The sequence below is a fragment of the Corvus kubaryi genome, unplaced genomic scaffold (assembly GCF_017639235.1).
Source record: "Corvus kubaryi isolate FWS band 111438036 unplaced genomic scaffold, C.kubaryi_AGA036_p1.0 124, whole genome shotgun sequence".
Lineage (NCBI taxonomy): Eukaryota > Metazoa > Chordata > Aves > Passeriformes > Corvidae > Corvus > Corvus kubaryi.
Genome location: NW_024580659.1, coordinates 1,368,646 through 1,385,715, shown reverse-complemented (window position 1 = coordinate 1,385,715; position 17,070 = coordinate 1,368,646). Strand labels below are relative to the sequence as shown.

The 17,070-nt window shown below is 49.1% G+C and overlaps 1 protein-coding gene across 2 annotated transcripts in view; it reads right to left on the bottom strand.

Moving 5' to 3' along the window:
- The window catches only part of CACNA2D2 (calcium voltage-gated channel auxiliary subunit alpha2delta 2), a 188,529-nt gene that overhangs the window by 146,583 nt on the left and 24,876 nt on the right, over positions 1-17,070 (bottom strand). The window lies entirely within an intron of this gene.

Below are 17,070 nucleotides of genomic sequence, written 5' to 3'. Positions count from 1 at the left end.
GGAACACGGGCAGGCTGGCACACATGGCAGAGCCAGCAGCACACACTGCAGCCCCAGTGCCCTGCCAACACTGCAAACCAGGCAGAAAGGCTCCTCAAAGAGAGGGCTGAGAGCTCCATGGTCTGCTCTTTCTCTGCATTGCTCCCTGAGTAGCCCAGCCTCATGTGCTGATGTGCTCCAGCACAAGTTGCTAATCAGGGCACAGCACGAGCAGGGACTTGCAGGCGCTGGGCTCCAGCACTTTTTACCCAGCAGGAGCTGAGTGCTAACACTTCCCCTGAATTACTGAAAAAAAAAAAAAAAAAAAAAAAAAAAAAAAAAAAAAAAAAAAAAAAGCCAGCATCTCTGTTTCAGATGAACTGGGGAGAAAAGGCTTCAAAATTGTCGTCGTCCCGTCCCCCCCCCCAAAAAAAAAGGAAGCAGAAGGTTAAAGGGAATGCAGTTTCCAAGTGAAGAAGCAAACCCCAGAGTCTGAATGGTCCTGCCACTCTCTCCTCCGTGCTCCACTCTGGCCCCAACTTGCACCACAGCATTATAACAACTACCTGCCTGCACCAGCTCCTCTGCCCACAGGCCCCCAGTTCAGGCCCATCCCAGGAGCCCTCTGTCACCCACATCCCTCCTCCCATCATGCTGTGGTGCTTTGCTCCTCTTGCCCAGCTCTCCCTTGGCCCTGCTTTCAGAGGAGACCAGGTAGCAAGGACAGTGCTTTTAGAGCCCCCGAGCTTGTTGTTATTCAGCTCTGTGATGCCAAGTGGAACGGAGTCACTGAACTTTACTAGAGACACCCAGAGGTGTTGCCAGCCCTGGCAGCTCACACCAGCCTCTCCTGCAGACAGCCCCTCTGTTCACACTGCTAACCACTAGCTCAGGATGCTCCTCTGCTCACAGGTCACTGTCCCCCATGCACAGGGAAGAGGCAGAAGTAACCCACCCACCAGTGACTGCTTGAGGTAAGCAGAAGCCAAAATACAAGTCAGTATCCTTCCAGCAAGATCACTGTCCAAATCCACAGCAGTCCCTTTTAAGCCCCCACATCTCCATGCTGTCCTTGCCTTCAACCTCATGTGCCAAAGAACACAAAATATTCTGCAATTCTCCTCATGGCAATCGATTCCAATGCTGCTGAAGATGCACTGGTTTCTCCCATGTCTAATGGGTTAGGATAAAGCAAAGCCTGTCCTTACACTCCCTTTTCTCCTGCCCTGCTCTCTGCCACTGCAGCACAAAGATCCCTCTGCTTATGGCCAGAAGACTATAACCCTGTTGAAAAAGTCTGCTCTGTAACCCCTCAGCCTCCAATTTATATGGACAGGAGCTACAAAAGCAATTTGCCATCTCATTTCAGGATTCTGCCAGCAGCTACAACATGGAAATGAGGGAGGCTGCTCTCTGTTGCAGCCTTTAAATACTTTGACTCACTTTGGCCAGGCTTACCCGCCTGACATTGCTGCCAGCACCACACTGCCCTTACCTGAAGCTCCCTGACACCCACAAGGACAGGTTACTGAGGGTTTGGTACCCGGGATATGATTTTTACAAAGTTTCCAGATGCGTAATGAATGCTAAATAAGAGCTTGGGCACAGAAAGCTGAAAAACCCATCACCTCCCCAAAAACCCTAAATCTGGTCCCTACCTCATCATGCCTCTGACCATGACTCATTCCCACAGAGCTGCACCAGCTAGAAACTGTGGCCTTCTGAGTTCCCCTCAGAGCTGGTAAATTCCTCTCCTGTCTCTTTCCTTTCCTGCCCTTGTCCAACTCTCCCCAAAACATCAAGGAGACAGAATCATCGTACCAACTCTTGATTTTGGGAGACAGCGAGTGATGGCCCCAAAGCAATCAAAATGGAGGGCACAGTGCAGGAGAGCAGGGGAGCTGGAGTCAGGCTAAATAAGGGGTACCCCCTTCCAAATAGCCCCTCCTGGCACAGGCTCTCCCCCCAGCAGTGTCTGTCCCCTCTTAGTGCTCTGGAACCAGGAGGGATAGATCAGGGCTGCTGAATGTCCCCATGAAAGTGAGCAGAAATCAATGATGTGCCATTTGAGTCCTTGAGATAATCCTATCTAATCAAACAGACCCAGAGAAAACAGCATCTTACTGGCCATAAAACACCAGAGGCTTATTCCCCTCATAAATACTGAGCTGACACCACCACTGCTATAGCCCCTTTGGCTCTTCCTTCCTCCTCTCCCATCCTTCCACTTGAACGCTCAGCTGCTGACAGCTCCTAATAACTTGGACTCCGATGTGGTCCCTGACTGCCTAATCAGGGTTACATTAATGAAGTGGTTATCTCATCCAGCCTGACCCCAAAACATCCTCTGCAGAGCAGTGCCCATGCCCAGCACACCCGGGAAACAGGTACTGTCAGCAGCAGCCCATGGCTGGTGGGGTCCAACTCTGCAGCAAGGAGAGAGCCCTAGGCAGCCTGAGGGAAATCCTGGCTCTGCTCAAGCCCACAGCAGAGCTCCTTTCACAGCAGAGATGCTGATGTCTCACCTCATTTCAACCTTCAGGGCTGTAGCAGTGGCCCTCCCTACCCCTTCTCCCAGCCAACCTTCCTCTCCCAGAGCCATCAGGAATTACCCAGGTACACAACCACAGCAAGGGAGTCTTCTCACACCCTCTAGTTCAGGGTGAGGAGGAAGCACACCTGAGCCTTGTGAACATGATGAGCATCAGGAGGAGCTTTAGCTGGACCCTTCCTACAACAAGAGTATTTGGCACTTTTCTTCCAATATCAGCACTGTCCCAATTATTGCCTTAGAACTGTGGGCTAAGAAACTCCTAGCACGCCCTGAATGCTTGGCTGCACACCCAAAGGAGACATGCACGTGTCACAGTGAAATTAAGTTCTGACAGGGGAGGAGGTCTGACACTTCCCTGTCTGCTGCCACCCAACAGAACTGAGGTCATGTGCCACCACCCGCAACACAGGTGATGCAAATCATAGGGAGCTGCTGAGTTCCAGGACATTTCTGCAGACAAGCTCACTGAGGTGACATGTCCTAGAGCTGAAGGAAACACAGATGGTTCTCCCCAGAGACACAGCAGCTCAGGTGATGAGGGCCAGCTCAGGTGCTGCTTGAAACCCATCCTTCCTCTGCTTTGCTTCTGTCCCCATCAAAACTCCTCTGGGATGTTATCCTGCCTGCAATAGCTCTCCTGTAGGGTTTAGTCTTGCTCCTTGGCTTCACCAGTTTTGGCTTCCAAATTCCCAGGAGCCTCCCAGTCTTTCCCATGACAAAAGCTCTCCACAGTAAGGAGAAATCCATCTGCATCCATCTGCAGAAAAGCAGGACACAACATGCAGCTGGGAGATGTTTGGGGAACCTTTTCCCACTTCCTGCAGGGTGATGGAGTTTACAACTGCTCCCCCAGCTCTGCCAGCCTCCCTGGCACCCCCTGTGCATCAGGGAGATGCAACAGAGACCTTTCTCCCTCTCTTCCCTCCCCTCAAATAGGGCAAGGAGGGTGGGAATAGCAAAGCCAAGGGGAAAAACAAAACAACAAAGCACCGTATAATCTGTATATTTCACCATTTGGCAGAGGGGATATTTTAATCATTTAATAGTTTTAATCCTTTATCAGATGCTCATCTAAGAGGATTTTGCTGCACATACAAGATTTGGTACAAATTCATTTGCAGTAAATATACTCATTTAGCAAGTTTATTTCCTGGTTGGGCACTGAGTGAGGTAAGTTGGCTGCTACTTTACAAAGGTGGCAAGACCTTGCTGGAACTCCTCTGAGCTCTATTTTTCCTGATTTTTGCAAGCCAGCATCTCAGCTACTGGAGAAAAATTACACTGGGCGTCCTCACAGCTCAAGGTCCCTGTAGACAGGGGGGCACACCTTTGGACAGCAGCAGCCCTGCACCCCAACCATGAGGGCATCTTCTCCCAGAGACGTGGGGACACCCACCCTGCCCTACCAACTCCGTACTACCGGGGACCTGCTGGCTGCTTCTCCACCAGTAATGGAAGGAGAACACAGCACTGCCCCACCACCATCCACACCAGAGCAGACAGTCATGGCCCAGGCTCCCCAGGGCATTTTGGCAGAAACAGCCCAGGTGAGGTTAACTTCTTTTGGGGAGAAGAGGTCAGCCACAAGGACATGAACCATGCAATGCCACTTGCCTTCAGAGCCAGAGAATGGGCACGAGCTTTTTTTACTTATTAGTAAAGATAAAATTCTGATGAAAGCCCCTAGGTTTGAGGCAGCAGAGAAACAGACTGGCAGAGCAGGCTGCTGCTGCTGCTATAAAGAGACGGTGCAACCTAGGGGAGATGGGTTTTGTTCACTCCTGCTTCATTACTGGCCCAGCCATGTCCTCTTGTGCCCCGTGGCTGACTGTCAGTCAAGGCCAGCCCAGCTCACAGTACTAGGTGACTGCAACGTCTGTGGTGAAGGGTTGCAAGGGACACCCGAGAGCACAGCTGCCTCCCCAAAGTCCCTCTTTATGCAGCTGAAATCTCCAATTCTCAAGATATTTTGGGGGAGAGGAAATAGGAATGAAAACTACAATGAATTTATACCTGAGGCTCTGTTAATTTAGAAGTGGCCAGAAGATACCATCTATATTATAAGAGCAACGTGCCCTGTATGCATGCAAGGCAACTGCTGAGGCACAGCAAAGGTTTTCCAACTGGAATACAATTCATAGGATATAACGATACTTCTTTAGATGGCTTAAAGCTACAACAGAGCCTGCTGCAGGGCTGATCATTTCTCATGTTTTTGTGTGCTTCAGTTTCTTTGTGTGTTTGCTTTCGGCTAAATACTCAGAAATACCCCGTAGGAACTGAAGCGGGATCCCCCAAATGCCAACTCTGTGATTAACCTCTGGGTTGTTCCACTGCCAGCTTCTCTCCTCTCATCTCACAACCTCTGATCTTCATCTAGAGAATGGAATGAAAAGTTTCCGCTTCCCCACAGCTGTCAGGGAAGGCGCGAATGCCTCTTACCTATCTTTAAGGCCAGTACAAAGGCCCTATTTAAAAGGAAAGGGCGCACAATATTTCCCTGACACTTTATACCCTCTTAGGGCAAAACCCAAGAGCCACATTTTTGTGTTCACAGAGCAGGGAAGCGCACAAGCAGCATCAGTGTCAGCACAATGCTGCTTTTTCTGGGTTGTAACATCTTGGCCAGACAAGGGGGAAGAGCCAGAGGGTGAAGGGCTTGTCTTCTGCCTCTGTGGAGCAGCCAGCAAACCAAGTCATGCTGATGCATGGCTTTTGGATGGAAGTTTTGATTAAAACACAGGAGTGATCTTGGTTGGATTTACACCAGAAGCTTCCAGCCAGCAAGCTACCTTCCTTTCTCTGGGAGACCACTGGTGCAATTCCAGATGCACGGTCAGCTTTTTAGACAAATATCAAAGCAGCTTTTTGGATCCCCAGTTTGTAATTCCCACTGTAAGCATGGTGGGGCAGAGAGCACACCTCCCTGGGCAAGCAGAGTGCACCACATCTGTGGAAAGCAGGCACAAATTCTACTGGAGCATAAATAAGTCAGAAAAATATTGTGTCCAGTTCAGGCCATGGTTAATTCAAACAAGCCCACCAGTTTGACAGCTTGGTTTGAATGCTCTGGTGCTTGAAATGCAAAATATAACATAGCCCATTACCCCATGTCTGCAGAGAATTATATCTTATTTTTTGTGGTTTATTCAACAAATCCAATAGACTGATCCTATCCTATTCCCTCTGCCTTTAGGACAATTAAAGAATCTATTTACTTTCCTCTTTCCACATGGATGGCAGCAGTGATAGGTGCTTTGGGAGAGACAGTGCCCACTAACATTTATTTATGGTCCAGCAGTGGCTGCAGTATGCAAGCACTGCTTGTGTGCACAGTGAGATACACTCCCTGCCCCACATCCTCACAGAGTGCATAACACTTCCTAAACCTTCATTTCCTGGGACAGCAACAGCCTAAGAAAAGACTTCCTGGTGTAAATTGCCTTGGGCACCTCTCTGGGTACCTTGTGCTGGCCCCTGCCAAAGCTCAGGCACCAACCCAGGCTGGCGCAGTCCAAGTTTAGCAATTCCCCATTTTGTAGATGGTGAATCTAAGGCATGAAAAGGTGAAGGGTCAGGCCTGACAAGCAAAACAGGTCTTTAGCCTCTGGAGTATGTTTTCTGTTAGCAGCACATGGCCAACCACATTTTGGGTCTCAAGATGTGCGTCTGGCAGCATCCAGGAAGAAGCTGCCCCAAGAATTCATTCAGAATCACAACCAAGGCAATGTTCTGCTCTTTCACAAACCCAAGCGCTGAGCTGCTCAAAGGGCCAAACAACCCTGAGCTACTGGGATCACCTTAATTCACGACCAGATCCAGATCAAACTTCAGCAAACAGCTGTTGCTCTGTACAACAGACAGAGCAAGCCCCAGCCTGGGATGCAGTCTTGCTCGTATTTTTGCAGGTCCAGAAAAGCAATTCAAAAATCTGCAGTTTAGGGCTTTTAGCTCCCTGCACAGATATATCTGATGCATTCAGGTACCAGTGTGTATGTGTCACCTCCAGGGAATTTATTTTCCCCCTCTTTGCCAAGATAAACAGCATACCAAGCATGAAGGGGGGGAGGAGACAAGGCTGATTTAAGTGATTTCACTTTGCGATTTTCTGTGTTCTTTTTAAGTCGCTTATCCATTTCAGTGCTCAATATTCGGCTCTTTCCCTAATTAGAAAATCGCTAATCTGCTCTGAAAAATGTAAAAGTGAGCCTTGCTTACGTGCATTGCTTGGAATATGCAAGTGTGTTGGGTTTTGTGTTGCTTCCAAGCTCTTTTTAAAAGGCTTCTGGTGTCTCCAGCTGGCATCACTTGCTCCCATTGATCCCTCCCCCAGTCCACATTCAACCCCTGTGTGCAGAGCAGTGCTATGCATACCTAGTGCCTCCAAGAAATTATTCCTGCTCTATTCCCAGTAATCACATTAAAACTTTGGCACTCCTATAAATAACATCTTTGACCCTTTCTTTGCCTGGGCAACACCTCTCAACCAGAACAGGACAACCTTTCCACCCCACCTCCCAAACACCAGCAGCCCTGAAACTCTGGGAAGGGAGAAGGGAGAGCTCTGAAGGTGGAAGCTCAAGAAAAGTGAATTTTCAGATCAGACCAGAGGATTACTTTAAGGCTCAAGAGCAGCACTGAACTAGCCGGTTATATCCACAAGACTCTGCCAGGGAGCAGCGAGAGTGAGGCTGCTCTACACAAGGGACAAGGCAGGAGCCATGGGTCACCACAGGGCAGCCCTCACCCAGCACAGTCCCACCAAGTCTAAACAGGGCTGGGTGGTGACAGGCCCAGTGGACAGCCCCAGGTAAGGCGAGGTGACAAGAGCAAAGAGCTCAGGCAGGAACAAGAGAGAATCAGAGACAGGTTACCTACAGCATAGGTCCAAAGTCCATTCAGGAGACAGGATTAGAGGCCAGGCTACCTGCACTGTCACTCCAGGGTTCATCCTGGAGACAGGGCACCAGCAAGGAACTATAACACGGGTCTGGAGTACACCCATGGAGCCAGCAGCCAGGACAATACTGGGGGCAGGTACAGCTCCAACACAGCTCAAGAAGACACAGGGAGCCAAGTTCAAACGAAGCTCCTAAACCTGAGGAGCTGGGTGTGGGTCCCAGGTAAAGCTGGTTAAGTTAACAAGGCTCATTAACACATTGGGGCGCTCCACCACCTTCCCACACTGTGTGCTGCTGGGGAGATCCCAGCCTAGCTAAGAGCAGTGGAGGCAGGGACATCTGGATAATCAGCCTAGTGTACGATGGAGAGCAGACTGAGCAGTTCCCAGTTCAGCAGTGCTCCATGCATCAGGAATTCAACACCTGCTCTGAGGCATAAATCCAACTATCCTGAAGGTCAGCAGCTGGTGGCCTTAGACAGCAGTGTCTAGACTGGGTGATTCATAACTACCCTTTTGTGGAAGAAATCCCATTAAGCAGATACTAGCATAAGCCCAAAGGGTGAGGGGCTGGTCCTGAACAGGTCACCCCAAGAAGGCAGTGCAGAGATCAGGCAACAGGTGAGTGCACCTGCAGAACATACCTGCTCCCCAGGAACATGCCTGGTTCTCCTGGGCAGAGCTGCTTGCAGCCCCATCAGAGCACATAACCCTTACACAAATCACAGCATTGCTCAGCCAGCAGTTGACACTGTACTAAGAAAAAAACAACCCACCCACACACTGCATAACCAGCAATCAGGGGAAAAAAGGAAATCAGGAGCAGCTGGCCTGCAGTGCTTCAAGCCTCACCTCTAACAAGACACCCACCACCTTAGAGGAACACCCCAGAAACCTCCTGGCTAGCTGTGTAGTATGAATAGCACCTCTTTAAGGACCACTCCATCTTTTCCCTAGACAAGAGAGATCTCTTGCCTAGGTATCTACACAGCACAGAAGTGATATTAAAAACAGACAGGCACCGTCCTGGCCAGGACAACCTATTCCTTGGCCTCTGCACCTCTCTCCCAAGTGTTATGGCTGTGGTCTGTGACACTTGGCTTCCCACACATTAAGGTGAGCAACTACTTGTGCTGCTCCAGCATCCTGTTGTGAGCTGCAGCTCTCACACTGCACATTTCAGTTTTTTTTAAAATCAGCTTCTCAGTGCTCTTGTGCCTAAACCTTGCCCCATGCTGGAAGAGCCATCCTGGTGCCCTCATTCCTCCCTTCTCCATTTTCTTGCTGTTTTGGGAAGAGCTCTGTTCCTGGCTATGACATGCCCATTGCTCCCTCTCTACAGGTGCCTGTGAGAGCCAGGCCGTGTGCCCAGCACACCCATCAGCTCATGGCAGACACGTCCCTGTCCTACAGGAACACAGCCAAAGCAGGAGGAAAAAACTGTGCAGCCATAACCAGCAACAGTGCAGCTAAAGAATTTGGAGCCCTTACATTACGCTGTTTTCCAGCGGTGCTATTTGCTCACAAACTTTTCCCAAGCAAGCACTTTGCTAGGAAGAGTACTACAGCTTAAATGGTAATTAGTCACCCATCCTGCCTCTGCTCCCAAAGGATCTCCAGGAACATTTTGGGGAAAGACTGTGAAAATTAATCCAAGGCTGACATACAGGCAACATTGCATTGCAGTGGCATGGACAGTTTTCCACGAATCCTCTCCTGCCCAGATTGCTCACAGGAGAGGAAGGGTACACAGCTGCTATCATAAACCTTTCCAGCCAAACCGCCCCGCTTCATTATAGTTTGTCACCTGCTCAGGGAAATCACTTGTCACAAAAATTTTCTTTTCCACTTAATGACTTCAAACTCAATTTGAGGATTGGCTCAGCAGACTGCAGCTGAGGTACCTTTTAAATGGAGTGTGCACCTTCCCTGGGTGTGAGCCGAGGGCTGGAGGGATGACAGTGGCATCTTCCACTCAGGATGCAGAGCTGTCATAAGCTTGGGGTAATTAAAGGCCTGACTCAGCAAAGCACAACAACCTACTGATTGCAAGCCCACACTTATTGTTTAATAAGGAGAAATCTGTTAAACTGGGGCTGATGAGACCCTAACCTAAATGAGGGCTGGATCAGGAATTGGGGATCATGACAAGTGATCTGCAGAGCAAGCGAGAGGAAGAGGCAGAGGCCTCTCTGCATGGCCAGACTCCAGAGCATTTATACATTGAAGTGTGGGATCACTTTCAGGATCAGCCCTGAAATGCAGAATTTACTCAGCAGTAAGCAAAGGGAGCTGATTGCCACAGGCTGGTACTCTAAACTGCTCAGCACCCCCTCACTGATGAAGCACACACACAGTTTGTGTTGTCACCACGTACTGAGGTTGGTACAAGACAGCATCAGTGGGCAGGGCAGGCCAACGCTCCTAGTCACTGCAACTACATAAATAATGCAAATACTGCACTCAAGAAAAGTCACAAATTAAAAAAAAAAATAGGTTGTGCCATGAGGGGAGCCAGGAAAATAGAGGTTCTCATAAGTTAAGTGTCTTTCCTACAGTCACCAAGCGAGTTTCAGAGCCAAAACTAAAAGTTGGTGCACCCAGTGCCCTTCTCTCCACCCCAAACTGTCTTTTCAGCATTTTATGCTATAGTGACAAAGTTTCCCTACCACAGATCTAGTCTAAAATTATTCCTGCTTACTGGAATTGCAAAAAAGGATTAGCAACAACTATCTTGGTTGACCTAGAATGGTCTGTTAAAATTCTGCACGTGAGTGCTGTTAAATGCAAGCATGAGGTAACTGAACGCTGTGTCCCACATTCCCAGTGAAATTAATAGGCCCTGTGTTATGATGGAGCAGACACAAAATCATTGCTATGACTGAAGCAAGGCCATGATTTGTTTATCTAGTTTTACTGTTCCTAAGTAGCTGCACACGGTATATTAGGTAAACTTAAACATATATCTTGTTACTTTAGCAGCCCAACGACAGCAATCACACCTCTTTTAAAAGCAGAATAAATTGAACAGGAAACCAATGAATCCGCTTAAGAATCTCCTCACCAAGGCACTTCCTTCCTTGCTGCTGGGACAGCCACCCAATCCCACCCCTACAGATCCTTGTCAGGATGGATGGAGCACAGGAGTGCTCCTGAAATCCACGCTCACAGCTCCAAGTAGCAGGCTGGGGTCAGCCCCCTGCTCCATTTGGCTCAGCATCCAGCAGACTGAGTGTGTTCTCAGGAGAGAGCAGTTCAAATTAGCACATTAGCAGAACTGCCAAGAATTGAAAGCCCAACGCAAGCAACATTTGAGATTTGCTCCAGTGGCTGCTGGAGTAAACCCTGCTCAAGGCACAGATAACAACATGCTCTCTCAGTGACACGGACCCTCCCTACAGCCAGCAGTCCTGCCCCACGGCAGCACCAACCCAAACACAGAGGCAGTGCTACGCAAAAGCATCAGCCCAGCTCCTAAAAGGAGACCCATCCTGCAAACAAGCTAAAAAAGGTGCTGCATTAATGGAGAGTGCACCAAATCCTGTTCCAGGGTTAGCTGGAGCTCAGCAAACCCATCCCTTTGCATGCACAGAGCATCCCACAGCACTGCCTCACCTCTCTTACGCAGCCTCAGAGGGGTTCTCACCCATTCATCCTCATCTCCATCCCTGCCCAGAAACCCAGTGAAGATTAAAGAAGAAAGAGAACTTTAAAACATTTCATCATCAAGAGTTAAAAATACTTTTTTCAACCAACTACAAGGCGAGCAGAGGGGACAGTGTTTACTGCAATGTATGGCTGCAAATTGAGATTCCTGTTTTAGAGGAAGATCTGGTGCTCTTGTGGTTTCAACATGTTCTTTAAAGCCCTGTAACAGAGACTTATTTCAGCTCCTCTCTCCGCAAGGAGCCTTTAACTTACTAGCAACCTCATACATTAGTTACACAAGCAACCAGTTCCTGTCTAATTGGTTTATAAGACAGCAGGTTTTCCTTTTTAATGGCTGATTAATTGCCACACTGCCCAATGCAAGGCTGTGATTCACTTGTCTCTGTAGAGATTTAGCAGGGAAGCCTGAGGCTTCCATGTAAAGGAAGGGATTGACACCTAAAAAAAAAAGTTGTGATCCAGCCAGAACTAAACTGGCTGGCAGCCTCTCCCAGTAACCTTCCCAACACCTCCATCCTGTAAAAGTCGAGGGAAATAAAAATACTCCCATTTTTAAGGCAAAATTCGATGTTCATCAGGGAGATAGAGCTCATTTAGTTTTTAATTTTTCATTTACCTCCAGGTTAAATTCAGGCAGGGAGCCTGATGTTGAAATGGATTGAAACAACTGTTTTAACACAATCCAGCTTCCTTTCCAAAGCTCTTCCATCTCCCCATCCACTGCCAAGAAAGGGACCAAAGTGGACAAGAATAGGGAGATTAAACAGAAACAAAAGTCGGAGTCAGCACCAGGCTGGGCTAATGCAGGCACGGCTTTGTCATCGGCATTTTGCTGTTTGTTGTCTGCAATCCTTTTAAGGTGGCTGCAGCTTGCAGCCAGCATAATCCTGATTTTGTAAGGGTTTGGGGTTTTTTCCTCCCCCTTCCTTTTTTCACATTGCCAGCAATTGATTTTATTTAACATTTTCATTCCTCTGCCTGCTGTAAATAACCACTTGGCAGTTGAATTTCTCAAGTAGAACAGGCAGCGGCTGCTTACTCTCTTCCTGGCAGCTGGGGGGGGAATCTGGCAAGCACTAAAGCAAGAAGCTGTTTCAAGTAGCTTTGAAATGTGCAAGAGATTACACGGGTAGCACTTGGTGGAAGAAGTCACAATATCGAAAGGCTGAGAACTTATTTTTGAAAAGCCTGGTGAACTTGGTGGCTGAGAGACTAAATCCACCAGTGAGGGATGAGTGTTTCACTCCCAGTTCATGGCTCTGCACAGCCACCGATGGATGCCAGCAGAGAAGGGGACTGGGCTGCTGCAGCTTGTGGTTGCCACTAATCTGGCAGCACATAACTGCACCTAAACCAGCACACAAGGTACAACCCAAGGAGACAACCACCCAACTTGCCACCTCCTTGTGCTCTGCAAACAGCACTTGCTCACTGCCACGCTCTGCTGTGCACATCAGCGGGCTGAGATACTGCATCAGTGCTTGTCACACCGGCCCTGCCTTCCTCCCTGGGGCCCAGCTCTCGGTGTGTTGGTGCTGCATTCCCAAAATGTTCTGCAGGACAAGATACCTCTGACCTTCAAGATACCTGTGCCATGTCCTCTCCCACTGGCTGGGCAGAACACGGCCACCCTGCCAGGACAGCTCAAGACCTGAGAGGAAAAGAACCCCTCATTACTACCCAGTTTATTAGCCACAAATTTCTATTCTGGTTTATAATCCCAAGAAATCCCTGATCTCACTAGAGCTGGACAAACTTAGGGCCAGAGCAAACTTCACTGTAAGTCAGCCTTCACAGCAGAGTAATAAAGGAGTCACAGAATCAACGTCAACTGGCAGCAGATGAAATCCCTGGGTTCATCTTAGTCATGCTGGTATAGTATCCGTGTAACTCCTTTAGGCTTAAAGCATTTTACTTGTATTTTATGTGAAGAGGGAGAGAGGTTGTTGCCGCAAAATTGCCAAACTGCCCCAAACACAGGAGTTCCCAGTACACAGCTTTGTTGCTATCCAAGAGAGGTTGAGCCATGGAGATCAAGGACAGGAATGGGTATTTACCACCCTGAATGGCTGCACACATAGCAAAGCGAGCACGAAGTATTAATAATGATTAATTTGTAAGGGTTGCTTTTTAGCTTTTGTTCAGAAAAAGTCAGCATATTCTGAGCAGAGCTATTAACAATACCAACAAGCAGAGCTCATACCACAGGCTACGTGGCCTAATTCCACCCTGCTTTTCTGATGCTGCAAAAAAAGCTGCAGTAAAAGATACCGTCAGTGGCAGGATCCTACCACACACCGGCCCCCACCCGACATCTCAGACCCGAAAGGCTCCTCAGCAAAAGCTGACGCTCCTCCCCAGCTCCCTGCCCCTCAACCCATGCTGCGAACTACAGTGAATGTCTTTGAAAATGCCCCCGACCTCGTAGAGGCAGAGCGGAGCGGGGATGACAAAATGGGAGCTGGCAGCTCTGCAGAGCGCAGCCCAACAGCGGCTTCACCTTTCCCTTCCCCTCTCCAACCCAGCACGAGTGGGAGGGCTCGGAAGCAGGACGGCGCAGCCGAGCGAGTGCCAGCGGCAGGCGCAGGAGGGCAGGAGCGACAGGCAGCAGACAGAGGTGGGCAGCAGCTGCACTGGGAACGCGGTGACGCAGCTGGGCTCCGTGCTCCGAAAAAGCACTCGCGAAGGGCACGGGCACACGGCGATGCGAGCAGAGGCTGTTCAGGAGTCCCTCGAGAGGCAGAGTCGGTCTAATCCACAGCTACACAGCAGGATAAAACACTTGCTCCCCCTCAAAAATACATCGGGGACACCAAGGGGTGCAGAAGGAGCTCATGCACCGCGCTGGCCGGGCGCTGCCGCAGGGCAGCAGCGCTGCCGTCACCTCCCTGCTGCCACCCACACCTGCGAGCAGCAGGGCGAGCATGGCAAAGGCAACGCGATCCCACAGTCCAGAGCACACTGCGCTACAGGGGAAGACAGGCAGGGCTAATCCCCATCTCACACCTTGCAACGCTAAGTACATTAGAGGCTGTTTTTCTATTTGTTTATTTTTTATCTATTTATTTTAGTAACTTTGCTTCATCTCTTCTTTTTCCCCAGCAGACAAACAGTGGAGTAGAGCAAGCATGGATAATTCTCATCCCATTTTATTTTATTTCTCTGTGGCGTTTCTCTGTTTGCTTTTGAGAGGAGGGGGTTGTTGAAGCATGGGTATAGCTTTGCAATTACAAATTAGCTTTTTAAATGAAGTGTGCTGCAAGAGGCCTGATATGCCGTGTGTGAGTGTGCTACTCAGCCTCTGATGAGAAACAAAAGTGGAAAAAAACCCACCCTACAAATAACTGCCGTGGTGCTCCTCACAGAGCCTGGTCTGAGCGGGCAGCTCTGCGCAAGTGCAGGGCAAGGAGTGGTCACAGTCATGGGCTCCTCCTGGGGGTTTGGATCCCAGAGACAGCAGGAAGATTTTTTTGCAGAGTAAATGGAAGCACTTGACAGCAGGAACCAGGTCAAAGCACAGCTCTGCTCAGGCTTCAGGGAGGCTGTGAGCAGAGGGGAGGAGACAAGGAAAAGGCATCCTCCTCTCCCATTGAGTGGGTTCAGCTTTCCCTGGACCTCCAGATCCAGAGCCTGCCATGCCAACAGCACTCTCTGTGCAGGGGACCTCTGGAAGAGCTGAATTTTACGTGCACCAAAGTTTGGATACTGTAGCAACCTGACACGTCCCATCTTTCTTCCATGAAAATCCTCAATGGCCGTGGCAGTAAAGCCAGGTCCCACACACACTTCCCAAGGGTTTTGGCATTGTAGGTCATCACCACACTGAGAACTTGTAGGTCTGCTTTGGATCTGACATCCTTGAGGCAGTTGCTGATGGGAAACACACCTCCAAGAGCAGTTCTGGAAAGGCAATATGCTTTCAGTCCAACATGCTTTCAGCCTGCCCACAGATTTAGGGAACCAATAATTGCCTGTGGAAGACCGGAACCACCTCTTTCCCAATGTCTGTTATTAGCAAGTTGAGTGAGCACCTTGTTGTTGACAAACATTCAACTGCAGATGTGCCTTAGCCATGTCCCAACCTTTCTTCTTCCATCTCCTGTAATTGTTGCAGCAGCTGATCAAACGAGCATACGCAGAGTGAGCGCTCAGCAAATGTTATCAGATATTCAGCACAAAAGGAAAAGTTGACAAATGATCAAATGCAGTTCCATCTCCAGTCTGCTGCTCACAGACAACTGACAAACAGAACACCAGTGGTGACAGTCTCCCTCTGAATTCAAAGGCAGGAAGAGAGCAGCCATTCAGCAAAACAGCTGCAATAAAAAAATAAATACCCCCAACCCCCAGCAAATCCCTTGTACTTCAACTCCAGAGCTCAGAAAACCTCAGCCCCAAAGCCACTCTTCAGAGCTGGGTGAACACCGAGAGCTTGCTCAGATCCCCTCTGTGAACCTTTTGATACCACTTCGGGGTTTCCCTACATCTTTTCAGACACGTGGACTTTTAGTTTCTTTTGGTTTAGGACATGGGCAAGAATCTACTTGAAACATCTTATGAGCGTTCCCAAGCCCTCATTCCCAGGTCCTGACCACTCTGCCCTGTCCTTTCCCCTTTCATTTCACTTGTCTCTGCCCAAGTCATCCAACCATTAAGGAACATATTCTATAGCACTAACCTGCCATCCGTGGCCCTGTGCTGCTGATGTGCTCTCCTCCATCCCTCACCTGTGAAGGACTTTGTCTGCTCAGACCAGCAGGAACTGGTATTTTCCACCGCACGCTCATTTTCTGCTCAGCAGAGCTGAGTGCAATTTTAAGGTCTCTGTCAACCACCCCCTGTCCTTCCAAACCTTTCCTTAGAGCTGCTAAATCATAAGCCTCTAAATATCTAGACACTGTGATTTGTGTTTAAGAAAATAAATCTCATGTTTTATAAAATACTGGCAGAGTTTTTCCCTCTGTTCCTCATTAAGCCTTTTTGGTTCACACGACATGTCCCCCATGCAGACTGTAGCAGCAGCAGCAGCGTGCAAGTTCAATGTAGGAAGAATAAAGAGCTACCTCGAGATTCACAGCATATTAAAATTAACAGCCACTGCAGTCAAATGCTGTATCTCTCTCCAATCTCATTACAAATAGCTTCTAACATAAAACAGGATCCACTTCACAATATTTCATAGAATGATCCACAAGGAAATACAGATAACACAAATATATGTCAGAGTTTGCTTGAGCAAAGACCAAGAACATGAAGGGAAGGAGAGGTATGCCCTGTTTTTGTGCCCTGAGCAGGCTGCACCCCACGCACCGCCTTTGCCGACCAGACACTGCTGGGTCACATGGGCAGGGCATGGGAGCTCAGGTCAGGGCTTTCTACTCTGCATCCAAGAACAAAATAGTGACAAATAAAGGCAAAATAAATGAAGACATTCTAAGCCTGGAGCAAACCAAGCAGGCCACAGACTCTCATCTTCGCCAGTCATGCAATCGGTGTCCTAGTTCATCCCGGTCATGTGTGGTTAATTGAGCTCCCAAGGGTTTCTTGACCTCATTTCCCAAGACACAACCCACAGCTCTGCCCTTCCTGGGCACCTCACTTCAGTGAGCCCCCAGCAATTCCTCTGCACGTGGAATGTGTGCCCGCCACCCCCAGCTGCCCACATTGCACAGCCAGCCACACTCAGCCCATCAGCCAAAAAGACAGCTTTCCATGAACTGCAATAAAAGGCAGAGCCAGGCTGGCTGCAGAGCAAGACAGGTTGCAGAAGAGCCACAGACATGGGGGTACCCCACGTGAGAGCCCCACCCTGTGCCTACAAGCAATTCCCTACATGCTCTCCTCTCCACCCAAGCACAACCCTTCACCCCAGCAAGTTGCAGTCACCACCTTTTCTTTAAGCACAAGAAGGGTGGTTTCTGCCTCAAAGCACACCCAGCTGGCTCATCCCATCCATCCAGGCCAATTG